We start from the raw sequence: 14,114 nt of genomic DNA, 5'->3' as shown, positions 1-14,114 counted from the left end.
CTCCAGTGAAAATAGACCCAGCCACTTCAACCTCTCCTTATAGGACAAACTCTCCATCATTAAGAAACATATAAAGTTAAAAGAGAAAAAGTATAACATAGCAAAGATAAGTAGGAAAACAGAGGACTGGGAAGCTTTTAAAGAACAACAGAGGATTACTAAGAAGGAAATACGCAGAGGAAAAATGAGGTACGAAGGTAAACTGGCCAATAATATAAAGGAGGATAGTAAAAGCTTTTTCAAGTATGTGAAAGGCAAAAAAATGGTTAGGACTAAAATTGGGCCCTTGAAGACAGAAACAGGGGAATATATTACAGGGAACAAAGAAATGGCAGAAGAATTAAATGGGTGCTTCAGATCTGTGTTCACTGGGGAAGACACAAGCAATCTCCCTGAGGTAACAGTGACTGAAGGACCTGAACTTAAGGGAATCTGTATTTGCTAGGATTTGGTGTTGGAGAGACTGTTAGGTCTAAAGATTGATAAGTCCCCGGGGCCTGATAGTCTACATCCCAGGGTACTGAAGGTGGTGGCTTGGGAAATCGTGGATGCGTTGGTGATGATTTTCCAGAATTCGATAGATTTGGGATCGGTACCTGAGGATTGGAGAGTAGCTAATGTTATACCACTTTTTAAGAAAGGTGGGAGAGAGAAGGCAGGAAATTATAGATCAGTTAGTCTGACCTCAGTGGTGGGAAAGATGCTGGAGTCTTATTATAAAGGATGAGATTACAGTACATCTGGATAGTAGTAACAGGATAGGACAGAGTCAGCATGGATTTATGAAGGGGAAATCGTGCTTGACTAATCTTCTGGAGTTTTTTGAGGATGTAACTCTAAAGATGGATGAGGGAGATCCAGTAGATGTAGTGTACCTGGACTTTCAGAAAGCTTTTGATAAAGTTCCACATAGGAGGTTAGTGAGTAAACTTAGGGCGCATGGTATTGGGGGCAAAGTACTAGATTGGATTGAAAATTGGTTGGCTGATAGGAAACAAAGGGTAGTGATAAACGGCTCCATTTCGGAATGACAGGCAGTGACCAGTGGGGTACCGCAAGGATCCGTGCTGGGACCACAGCTTTTTACAATATATGTTAATGATATAGAAGATGGTATCAGCAATAACATTAACAAATTTGCTGATCATACAAAGCTGGGTGGCAGGGTGAAATGTGATGAGGATGTTAGGAGATTACAGGGTGACCTGGACAAGTTAGGTGAGTGGGCAGATGCATGGCAGATGCAGTTTAATGTGGATAAATGTATGGTTATCCACTTTGGTGGCAAGAACAGGAAGGCAGATTACTACCTCAATGAAATTAATTTAGGTAAAGGGGCAGTACAGAGAGATCTGGGTGTTCTTGTACACCAGTCAATGAAGGCAAGCATGCAGGTACAGCAGGGAGTGAAGAATGCTAATAGCATGCTGGCCTTCATAACAAGAGGGATTGAGTATAGAAGTAAAGAGGTGCTTCTGCAGCTGTACAGGGCCCTGGTGAGACCACACCTGGAGTACCGTGTGCAGTTCTGGTCGCCAAATTTGAGGAAAGACATTCTGGCTATTGAGGGAGTGCAGCTTAGGTTCACGAGGTCAATTCCTGGAATGGAGGGATTACCTTACACTGAAAGACTGAAGCGACTGGGCTTGTATACCCTTGAGTTTAGAAGACTGAGAGGGGATCTGATTGAGACATATAAGATCATCAAAGGATTGGACACTCTGGCAGCAGGAAACATGTTTCCGCTGATGGGTGAGTGCCGAACCAGAGGACACAGCTTAAAAAGACGGGGTAGACCATTTAGGGCAGAGATGAGGAGAAACTTCTTCACCCAGAGAGTGGTGGCTGTGTGGAATGCTCTGCCCCAGAGGACAGTGGAGGCCCAGTCTCTGGATTCATTTAAGAAAGAGTTGGATAGAGCTCTCAAAGATAGTGGAATCAAGGGTTATGGAGATAAGGCAGGGAGCGGATACTGATTAGGAATGATCAGCCATGATCATATTGAATGGCGGTGCAGGCTCGAAGGGCTGAATGGCCTATTCCTGCACCTATTGTCTATTGTCTATTATCCCCGGCAACGTCCTTGTAAATCTTTTCTGAAGCCTTTCAAGTTTCACAACATCCTTCCTATAACAGTGAGACCAGAATTGCATGCAGCATTCCTATAACGGCTGAACCAATGTACTATACAGCCACAAAATAGTCTCCCAACTCCTATATTCAGTGCACTGACCAATCATGGCAAGCATATCAAACACCTTCTTCTCCATCCTATCTATCTACGAATCCACTTTGAAGAAAATAGGAACCTGCACTCCAAGGTCTTTGTTCGGCAGCACTCCCCAGGACCTTGCCATTAAGTATATTTGTCCTACCCTGATTTGCCATTCCAAAATGCAGCCTCTCATCTTTATCTAAATTAAATAATGGGGTAAATGTAGGGGAATGGGTCTGGGTGGGTGCGCTTCGGCGGGTCGGAGTGGATTTGTTGGGCCGAAGGGCCTGTTTCCATAATGTAAGTAATCTAATCTAATCTAAAACTTCATCTGCCACTCATCTGTCCATTGGCCCATCTGATCAAGATCCCACTGTGCACTGAAGTAACCTTCTTCGCTGTCCACTATGCCTTCAACTTTGGTGTCACCTGGAAACTTTCTAACCATATCTCCTAAGTTTACATCCAAATCATTTATATAAATTGCAAAAAGCAGTGGACCCAGTACAAATACCTGTGGCACACTGCTGATCGCAGGCTTCCAGTCTGAAAGGAACCCTCCATCATTACCCTCTGTCTTCTACTTTCAAGCCAGTTCTGCATCCAAATAGCCAATTCTCCCTCTATTCTGCATGATCTGACCTTGCTAATCAGTCTACCATGAGAAACTTCACAAGCACAAAACTGTGTTGACTATCCCTAACTGTCGTTGCCTTTCCAAATACACATAAATCCTGTACCCTCAGGATTCCCTCCAACTTGCCGATCACAAAATACAAATTCCCAAAATGTATCAACCATTTGTTTTGAACCCAATCATTTTAAAAATATGAAACACCAATAGCAACTGCCAGTTTGCGTCTTTGGGCAAGTTCAAGTGCATTGTTGGTCTGGTTTGCAGGAAACTTTTGAATTTAGAGTACGTGAAATAGGAACAAAGTTGGTCAATTAAAATCAACAATGGAATAATACATAGGAAAACAAATGTCTGAAAGTGGTTACTTTGCAACATGCCATTCCAGTCCCTATATTGGATCACGTCATTCAAAAGAACATCAAACATAAGTTTGTTGCTCTGGGACCACAATGTGTCCAGATGTATTGACTGTGGTTTAATGTGGTAATAACAAAAAAATCAGGCACACAGAGACAACGATCTGACAAGATAACAAGTCAGTCTTTGGAACAGATGGGAATCATTTTTGTCAGTCTCAAAAAAAAGAAAAATACAGTAAATGCTCAACATAAGAAATATAAATAGAGAATTATGGAAATATTAAGTGGCATAGCCTGTTTCTCTGGAGCAGGATTGGAATTGACATTTTCAACAAAGATGTTTAAAAATTGGACCAAGTTAGTTATCACACAACACCAGGTTATAGTCCAACAGGTTTAATTGGAAGCACTAGCTTTCGGAGCATGGCTCCTTCATCAACCACCTGATGAACCACCTAGTGCTTCCAATTAAAACTGTTGGACCATAACCTGGTGCTTGTGATTTTTAACTTTATACACCCCAGTCCAACACCGGCACCTGCAAATCATGAACGAAGTTAGTGACTGATCAGTACCTAAGTCAATATTGTCCCAGAGGACCACAGCTGGTCTCTCATGAGAGAGAGAGAGAAGGAGTAGTGGTTTAATCTGAGAGTCACCACATCTCAGGTGAGGGGCAACGCTGAGAAGGTCAGTTCTTTATTGTAACCTCAGCCAGTGTGGGAGTTGAACCCATGCAACTGGTGTCACTCTCCATCACAAACCAGCTGTCCAGCCAACTAAAATGACCAACTAAGTACAGACAAAGGATAAAGGATTTGAAGGGATGGTGGGTAGGGGGACAAGAGCAAACAAGCAAGGAGAAGTTATGCCATAATGCAAATTGCAGTGATTAAAAATCAGAGATGAGTGCACAAGATAAAAGGGGGCCGGCTTTGGGACAAATAAAGATTCAAAAGCTACTTCTCCATGAGCTGTAAATCACAGAATCATAGAAGCATAGAGTAAAAAAAATTACAGAAGGAGGACATTCAGCCCACTGTTTGCATGCTGCCACCCATCCAGCCAAGCATGAAAGGACGTAGCCAGGGATGATTCGATGGACTGGATATTCAAGGATGTTGTAAATGTTGAGAGTTTCTGCCTTATGAGTCTTTCAGGCACTGAGGGCCACAACCCCATCATTGTCTGGGAGGAAGGATTTCCATTTCAATGCTTCCTAAACCATCCACCTTTTATCCCAATCCTAGGCCCACTTACTATTTTTCAATGCCACGCTCAGCCAACGGCAATATGGTCTGCCTATTCCTTATATCTGCAGCCGGCATTATATGGTACATTTGAATTAGACATTCCATTAACCTCTTCTGACCAAAAAAAATTTTGTGCTTCTCCAAACCTTCCTCATAATGAATATTTTCCAATCATGAAATCTGCCAATCTCCTGAGTGTCCTCTTAATTATAACTTTTGTCTTGTGTCGCAAACAGCAAGAGCAGAATAATTTGCAGTGCCTGCTGTTTCAGAATACGGGAACAGTAGTTAAAAACTGAAACCGCTGAAATTAATATCGAGCTCAAAAGTTGTACTTTGAAAGAAAAAAAAGGTGCTGAATGCAGGTAACAATTTTCTAAAATTAATCATGTTGAGTATTGCCGAGAGGAGATATAGTTTGTCGAAGCTTTCTATCTTACACTCAAATAATTCACAAAAAATACCAAAGCAAAACGAAAAACATTATTTATACAGTATGACAGCAGAATGCTGATTTGTTGGTGAGTATGCCCGTTGGCATGGAGAACACAGCAGTTAATGATAACTGACATTTAAATGCAAAACCTTTCTTTAAATTTTAAATCAGGCAGGCTGACTCTGATTGATAAAAGCACTGCCCTGAGAAGTGAACCAGAGAATGCTCTCATTGTTTTTTTGGAAAGAAACAGTGTTTGTGCATCCAAAAGAGAAAATGCTGGAAAATCTCAGCAGGTCTGGCAGCATCTGCAAGGAGAGAAAAGAGCTGACGTTTCGAGTCTATATGATCCTTTGTCAAAGCTGTGTGCATGTTATTATGTTTGCAAAGAACATGGACTGTATTAATATTTGTAGCTATCAATTCACACAAGTGCACAATACTATGACCATCACTGAACATTCTTAATTGGTTGTCAGTGTATGCCTTCCCACATTGAACTATTTAACAAATGGTGTCCAATCACAGATTCGCATCCACATTTGGACACTGTGTTGTGAGTTTTGCAAACATGGTCTGGTCCGGTAGTCAATAGCCTGCTTGTTGCAAACAGCTGAAAGGATATGCTGCATGAAACAATCTGCACTCCTTGGAACATACAACCTAGCATCACACTGCCACTGAAATGCCCCTTTCTACCACACCTCATCTATGACCAGTTTTGCATAGTATGAACAAACCAAATGGTTGGGTGAATTGCTTCAACCAGTTTTGAACAAGCTTTTCACATACAGAACTAAGAGTTCCTTCACATTTGCAAAGAGCAAACAGGAATTATATATTGATAGCACTGCAGCGTTCATATGCTCATTATACGTTGGTAACCTATTCTCCAATGTACCATGCAAAGAAGCCCAAGACATTTGCACCATAAAACTATATCTAGGGAAGAACCCTGAAATAAACATAAAAACATTTAAACCTTGCTTTATTAGTGACTATTTAAAAAACTCTGCCAGCAGCATTCTGTTAACAAGCATCATCACTTAACATCTAACTCAGTCTTGGTCTTGATATTCTACTCATGTTTTTTGCTTTAATATAGTTTATCTGGAGGTAAAAGTAAGCAGACCAAAGAAAGTCTTCCAATTTTAAGCTGTTCTCTAATATGATATCAAATCACACTTTATGGTGTTTTCTTTTGATGGGATATATATGACAAGAGAAGGCCAGCGTAGTCATCTGCTCAGCCTAGTTTCTGGGAACTATTATACCTCAGAAGACATTTTGTTGAAGCATTTCTTCTTACATTCAATCTGCAAGAATACTAATAAAGGGAGAAACAAACTTTAATGATTCCATGATGCATATAACATATCCATAAAACATGCAATAAACCTCCTTGACCTTACTATATGAAAGCAAGGAATCTGTCCTTGTGTATGATTTGAATTTTAATGTGCATTTACTCCACATTAAAAAGAAAGAGGCATTTCCTGAGTTGAATCATGTACATTGCTAGCCTCTTCAGCAATGTACCATTTAAGAAAACCATAGTCATCAGAACTACACTATTCTACTATCTATACCTGCCAGCATTACATGAATGTTTGAATTGGCACCTCTACAAACTTATCTTCAATGGTCAGTGCATGCATTGGGATTCCTACAGATCTGACCAGCACGGTGGCACAGTGGTTAGCACTGCTGTCTCACAGCGCCTGAGACCTGGGTTCAATTCCTGACTCAGGTGACTGACTATGTGGAGCTTGCACATTTTCCCCGTGTCTGCGTGGGTTTCCTCCGGGTGCTCCGGTTTTCTCCCACAGTCCAAAGATGTGCAGGTCAGGTGAATTGGCCATGCTCAATTGCCTGTAGTGTTAGGTAAAGGGGTAAATGTAGGGGAATGGGTCTGGGTGGGTTGCGCTTCGGCGGGTCGGTGTGGACTTGTTGGGCCGAAGGGCCTGTTTCCACACTGTAAGTAATCTAATTATATTGGTTCTATCATCAACATCATAAATAAGACTCAAGCCATCTGTGCAAGCTTCATGATGAAATAAGATGCATCAAGGTCAACCTGCAGGATAATGGCTAGCCTGACCAGATAATTTCTCGCTGTATTTGACATAAGGCCAGGCTACCTCAGATTATGCTGGAAGGGTAAGGTATCGAAAAAGTTTCAACATAGATAAAGCTGTTGAAACTTTTCTACACACAGTAGCAACCGAGTGCTGTTCGCCACAAACAGGATACTGCAACACAAATGAACAATGTGGTATTCCTGATGAAGGGCTTTTGCCTGAAACATCAATTTTACTGCTCCTCGATGCTGCCTGAACCGCTGTGCTTTTCCAGCACTACTAATCCAGAATAATGAATTTCAGTGTCTATATGATGACAAGTATGCAGGCATATGTCCCAAAGATTAGTGGATCATATCAAACTAGATTCCTTTGTCTGTTCACAACAAACTTACCTCGACGCCAACGGTCTTTTCACATCAGAGAGCGGAAGGGGCTGGGCAGAAGTGAAGGCAGAGCGCAAAGCCGGTCGGGAAGAGGAAGTGATTGTTATTTGAGTGGGTGCATTCTAGTCCCCAGGTTCTACAAAGTAGGGCCTCCCTCTCTCCTCCTCTAACCTAAATTAAAAGTCCACAGACTTACCCCAAAAAGAGGGTCCATGGAAGTTCCTGGGCATTGAAGAGTGAGGCTTTAGCTCAGGAGTCTTTGACATGGAGGTTGAGTGAAGTGATTACGCCACAGTTGAAGAGGGTGAAGGCATGGCTGCCCAGCTGGTTCAGTGTGCTACGTGCTTGATGTGGGAGGTCAACGACTCTGGTGTGTCTGGCTCGTATAAGTGTGGACAGTGTGTGCACGTTCAGTTACTGACAGAGCATATTGCAGCACTGATGAAAGAACTCGAGGACCTTAGGCTCATCTGAGAGAACGAGATCTTTCTGGACAAGACCTTCAGCGAGGTTATTACACCAATCATACCAGAAGAGAGCAGAAGAGAGCTGGCGATGAGGAAGGCAGAGAGGAGACAGGTGCAAGAGACTCCGGGGGAAGTACCTGTCAGGAACAAGTTAAATCTTTTGGAAACAGTACAGACAGATGACACTGCCAGTCCGCAAGGCAGCCAGGTCTGTCAATCAAAAGTTGGATTCAGAGTGGAAGAGTCGGACATCGCACAGAGATAACAGGGGACTCCATAGTGAGAGGAACTGACCAGGGTTTTTGTGGCAGCAGACAGGACTTAAGGATGGTGTGTTGCCTTCCTGGTGCCAGGGTTAAAGACATCACAGACAGAGTGCAGGAAATCCTCAAGGACGAAGGTGAACAGCCAGAGGTGGTGGTACATGTTGGCACGAATGATGTCGGGAAGAAGAGGAGGAACATACTACAGGGGGACTTCGGAGAACTAGGAAGAAGGCTGAAAAGCAGGATGTCCAGGGTGGTTATCTCCGGTTTGCTTCCAGTTCATCGGGCTGGTGCAGCCAGAAACAGGGAGATAGTGGACTTGAACGTATGGCTGGGAAACTGGTGCAGGAAGCAAGGATTTAAATTCTTGGATCACTGGGGCATGTTTTGTGGTAAGCATAAATTCTACAAGAGAGACAGCTTTCACCTTAATAGGTTAGGGACCAGCATTCTGGCAGGCAGGTTTGCTACTGCAACACAGCTATGTTTAAACTAAGTAGCGGGGGGGGGGGGGGGATCAAACTGGATGTTTAAGAATGAAATTGGAGGGAAAGTTAGAATAAGGGAAGTCAAGAAAGACAACTGTATCAATGAGGCATAAAACTCAGAAAGGGATCATGCTGTAAGGTTGAGTGAAATAGGAGTTGATGGAAAGGGTGAGGGCAGTAACAAATTAAAAATACTATACATGAATGCATGAAGCATTAGAAATAAGATGGATGAGTTTGAGGCTCTTTTGGAAATTTGCAGATAGATATTGTGGGGATAACTAAGATGTGGCTTCAAGTGGACAGGGCCTGGGAAATGAATATTCAAGACTACACGTGCTATCGTAAGGACAGACTGACAGGCAGAGGGGGTGGGATGGCCATGTTGGTAAGGGATGATATTCAGTTCCTTGCGCGGAGGGACCTAGAATCAGACGATGTAAAGTCAGTGTGGATAGAGCTGAGAAATACTAAAGGTAAAAAGACCCTCTTGGGAGTTATCTACAGGCCCCCAAACAGTAGTCTGGATGTCGGATGGAAGTTAAATCAGGAGCTGAAATTGGCCTGTAACAAGCTTATACAATCTTTTTCCTCATATATTCCCTAAATATCACACAAAATCATTCAAATTAAGAGACATACCTACAAAGATATCCAGAGCTCTGCAATACATTATTCTGGCAATGAACCAAAAGATCTCACGGAAACCTGCCGTGCTACACCACTGAGGAGCACAGCTGGCTCTTGGAAGCAATACTGGCTGAGGTTCAGGAATAAATTACTCAGTCATATTGCCATAGATGTTATAAACAACAAACAAAAAACTGCACATGCTCGAAATCAAAAACAGAAACTACTGTAAACACTCATCAGAAAAGGCAGCATCTATGGAGAGAAATTACAAATCAATGTTTCATATATAGAAATTTGATCTGAACTGAAAGACATTGCAGATGAACAGCATTTTAAAAAGGAAATGAACAAGACAAATCATTGAAAGCACACTCAGACTGGCACAAACAAAACCTTTAAAGTGATTCAGACTAATTTTAAAAATCAAGTTAGTGCATAACAATGAAAGGCATAATTAGAGAATATTTTTAATAAAGTTTAAATCAAGAGAATGTTTAAAAAGAAAAGACATTGTTGGTGGGGAGGAGTGTGGTCAGCAGAAATGGAAGCACAAAACCTTGATAAATCAGAGTTGACCACCTCGCTACTCAACCACCAATCCTTGTCTCTGCCAGAAATGTCACTGAAACTCATCCACACTGATTGTGCAGCCTATCAAAGGGCAACAGTGTGATACAGTGAATGATCTGAAGCCACTGTAGTAACTATTAAATTCCAAGGGCTGTAAAATGCCTATCAAAGACATAAGACAATTATTTGATTTTATGTTGATAGGGAAACAGTAAAAGTTACTGATTCAAATACAAATTAAATGGATTTTTTTGGCAAAAACTCATAGATTTGCTTTTTCCAAGAATGGAGCATCTCACAGCCACCCTACAAGATACACTTTTCCCCTTCCCCTTTTAGTTGGAGAGATTTTGCCCTATGAGAGCTGATAGCAGTGTGGCAATAACAAGAGAACACCTTCATGAATCTTAATCTCTGGAAATTAAGAACCAACAAAGAAACAAGGAAACAACAGATAACATGGCAAATTAGAGGCAAATCATGGAGAGAAATTTGGAAACCAAAATTGGATTTAGAAAGATTGCTTAAAAAGCATAAGGAAAAAAGAAAAAGTTAGATTACCTAAAATTTAAAATGTTCTTACAAAAGTTGATCACATAGAGAATTAGAGTCCACAGTTTCATTTGTTCATTTCCTGGGTGGAAGAGACATTCCAAGAACCTAAAAATCCCTCTTTATTAGAAAGGTACGTATGCTGCTAATTATCAGCTAATTTTGCACAGCGAGTTTAACTCACAACTGAAAATGCAGCAATTTCACAAAGCCTGGAGAGTGGCTAAGGACAAGCTGAATTTTTTGCAGGCTTACAGCAAATTATGGAGTAATTTGTGACGATTCACAATTCCTAAAACAAGGATCCGAATTTGATTTCAGCCTTGGACAACTGTCTGGACTTTGTACATTCTCCTCGTTTCTGCTTGGGTTTTCACCAGGTGCTCCAATTTCTTCCGACAATCCAAACAATCTGTAGATTAAGTTGATTGGCCAGGCTAAATTGCCCATTATGGCGAAGGATGAGTAGGCTAGGTGGATTAACTATGGTAAATCCAGGATTATGGGGATAGAGGTGAATGGGGGGGCCGGGTAGGAGTCCACATGGCCCCTTCAATGAGCAAATGGCCTTCTTCCACCTCTGTAGGGATTCTATGATTCTAACAAATAAAACAAAACTACAAGCAAGATTAGGCAATTCAGCCTTTGACCTGCTCTGCCATATAATACAATAATCACTTTCATGCCCACTGCCCATAAACATCTGCCGATCTCCTCCTCAAATTTATTCAGCGTACCAGGTTCCACCGCACTCTGGGCTAGTGAATTCCACAGATTCACAACACTAGGAGAAAAGCCATCATCTGTTCTAAGTCTGTGAACCCTAGCCCTAAACTATAATCACTCATTCTCGACTGCCCCACAAGGGGAAACATCCACTCCATGTCTGCTTTGTCAACAACCTTCAATATCTTTTATACTTTAAATAGACCTCTCACTCTTTTATACTCCAGAGAGTATAAGCCCAAATTGCTTAATTTTGCCTTGTAAAATACATTCTTCATCTCTGGAATTAATCTAATAAATCTTCTTTTAACTGCCTTCATTGCAATTACATCTTTTCTCAAGTAACGGGTTCAAACTGTACACAGTAGACCAGATGCTGTCACATCAATGCCTTGTAGAGTTCCAATTTCACCTCCTTACTTTCAAAATCCTTCTCTTTATCAATAACTTCATTTGCCCTTTTTACTATCTGTGTATCTGCACACTAGGTTTCTGAAATTCATGCATGATGACACTCAGATCCCTCTGCACCAAAGCATTCTGAAGTTGCATTCCATTCAGATAATAAGTTTTTTTTTAATTCACTCATTCAAAAGGATAACCTCACACTTATCCACATTCAACTTCATCCGACAAAGTTTGGCCAATTCACCTAACCTATCCAATTTGTAAATTAATTACTTCTTCTTTGCAACTTACATTTCCAACCATTTTAGATTCATTTGCAAATTTAATTATAGAACATACTATTCTTGCATCCAAGTCATTCAGATAAATTGTAAATATCTGAGGTCCCAAGGACCAAACCCTGTGGCGCTCGACCAATTATAGCCAATCAGAAAAATACCCATTTATCCCACCACTCTGCTTTCTGTTGGTTAGTGCCAATTCTCTATCCAAGCTAATATATTGCCCCAAACCCCATGTAATCTTACCTTGCTTATTAACTTTTGTTTGACACCTTATCAAATATCTTCTCTCCTCCTCACATTAATAACGTGAGTGTCATTACACATATCATTATTTTGACTGTAAATTCCAGGTTTGAGATATACAGGTCACTGATGTGAGGTTCTGAGGAAGAGTCACTCAACTAGAAATGCTAACTCTGATTTCTCTCCATGGATGCTGCCAGACCTGCTGAGCTTTTCCAGCAATTTCTGTTTTTGTTTCTGATTTACAGCATTCACATTCTTTGGATTTTTACTAGTATGAGATAATTGGAAATAGAAGCAATGGCAATATGAGGAAAAGCTTTTCCACACAATGAGTGAATCATTTCTGGACTTCCCTGCCTGATAATGGGCAGGAGGCTGATTTAATGAAATTCTTCAAACAAAAAATGAAAAATAATCTGAATAGAAAAATTTGCAGGACTATGGGACAAAGCTAAAGATTTAGAACTAGGTGAATCGCTACAGCAGAAAGATGACATAAATACAGCAGGTCAAATGGTTTTCTTTTGTGCTGTAACCATTCTATAATTCTTGGAAATCATGTATGAATAATTTCAGATATGTGCCAAATATAGCATGCTTGGAAAAACGGAGCAATTTTGAACCACAGAGATCTCTTCATCCTACACTCAGTCCATTGTAAATTATCTACAATAGTGTTTGCCTGCTGGCTCCTGTGTTCTATCGGTCAGAACAAAGGTGGGTCAAAATATTATTAAGAGGCATGTCACAGGGAGTGCAAGACACATTTGCAAAATGGTCATCTGATCAGACTTTGGTCTATCCTGCTTAAAGAAGACTGCACCATGATCAATAGTTACAGTTGACTGTCTATTAGGGCACTATTCACCTATAATTTTTCTATTTCTAATGAAATATTCACACCTGAAGAATCAACCCTTATAGTATCTCCATGGAACTTGTAGAAACTGCTAGGGGTTTCCAGCACATTCCATTTCTGAATGGTTGGTATTTAGTTGTGTGTTGCAAAGGAAAATCTGAAAAAAATGGGGTTCTAATAACAGAGCAATGGGACAGAAAGATATGATCAATTAATCTGGCTAGCCTTACAGCACGAAGGTGTCAAATGAGACTTTCTCTATCTTATACTTATCCAGTTTATGAATTTCACTGAAAAGAAGAGATGAGTTTGCTAAACTTTGTCGAGCACTCACCAGTAAAATAGGGTGCTGATTGATTGTTGAGTCCTGCATTATCAAACCCTACTATGCTTCTTCCCTCATTAAGCTATTCTCTGTCGTTAAGGCTGAATCACTTGATAATTTCCCAGATTCTAAGCTTTCGCCTGAAGCCCCACTCCACAGTTACAGAATTAGTGATTATATTAAATATATTATCACGGTTCAATATATTATCACCTCTCAGAATCTTGAATACTAATTGAAGGAACAGACGGGACCCACTGGACAACAGACACACTAAAGCTCAAACAAGCAGCAAAAAAAATCAGGAAGCAGTTAAAGTTATGACTCACTGGGGTGGTGCACTGGAAATCAAGCCCATTAACTCAAAAAGTTATCACAGAAGGTATAGATTTTTTAAAAAGTACTCAAAGTTCTCTAATGTACCTGGTTTTCAGACCCAGATTGATGGAAAGCATTTACTAAGTTTCTGTACTGATCAAGAATCACATTTATTATAAAGTTAAAAATCACACAACACCAGGTTATAGTCCAACAGGTTTATTTGGAAGTACATGCTTTTGGAGTGCTGCTCCTTCGTCAGGTAGCTACCCAACGAAGAAGGAGCACCCCGAAAGCTTTTACTTTCAAATAAACCTGTTGGACTATAACTTGGTGTTGTGTGATTTTTAACTTTGTCCACCACAGTCCAACACCGGCATCTCCACATCATATTTATTATATGTAAGTGGAATCCAGCTGTCAGCATGTAATAAACTGTCAGCATGTTACACTACGAATTGAGGTTTCCCCCACCACCCCACCAGACATAGACAGACAACAAATCGACAGGATTAAATAGGTTTGAACAGAGGGTTAAGAATGAGTAGTCTTTGTTCTCAAGTACTGTTGGTGAGGTTTTCCTTCAAACTCTTTCTGCTGGCAGG

General features: G+C 40.8%; 1 protein-coding gene across 1 annotated transcript in view; it reads right to left on the bottom strand.

The window, feature by feature from the left end:
- Positions 1-14,114, bottom strand: part of kif6 (kinesin family member 6) — a 541,049-nt gene that overhangs the window by 395,243 nt on the left and 131,692 nt on the right. The window lies entirely within an intron of this gene.

The sequence above is a fragment of the Hemiscyllium ocellatum genome, chromosome 3 (genome assembly GCF_020745735.1).
Source record: "Hemiscyllium ocellatum isolate sHemOce1 chromosome 3, sHemOce1.pat.X.cur, whole genome shotgun sequence".
NCBI classification, from domain to species: domain Eukaryota; kingdom Metazoa; phylum Chordata; class Chondrichthyes; order Orectolobiformes; family Hemiscylliidae; genus Hemiscyllium; species Hemiscyllium ocellatum.
The sequence above is the reverse complement of the archived record's forward strand: the minus strand, read 5'-3'. Positions and strand labels throughout refer to the sequence as shown.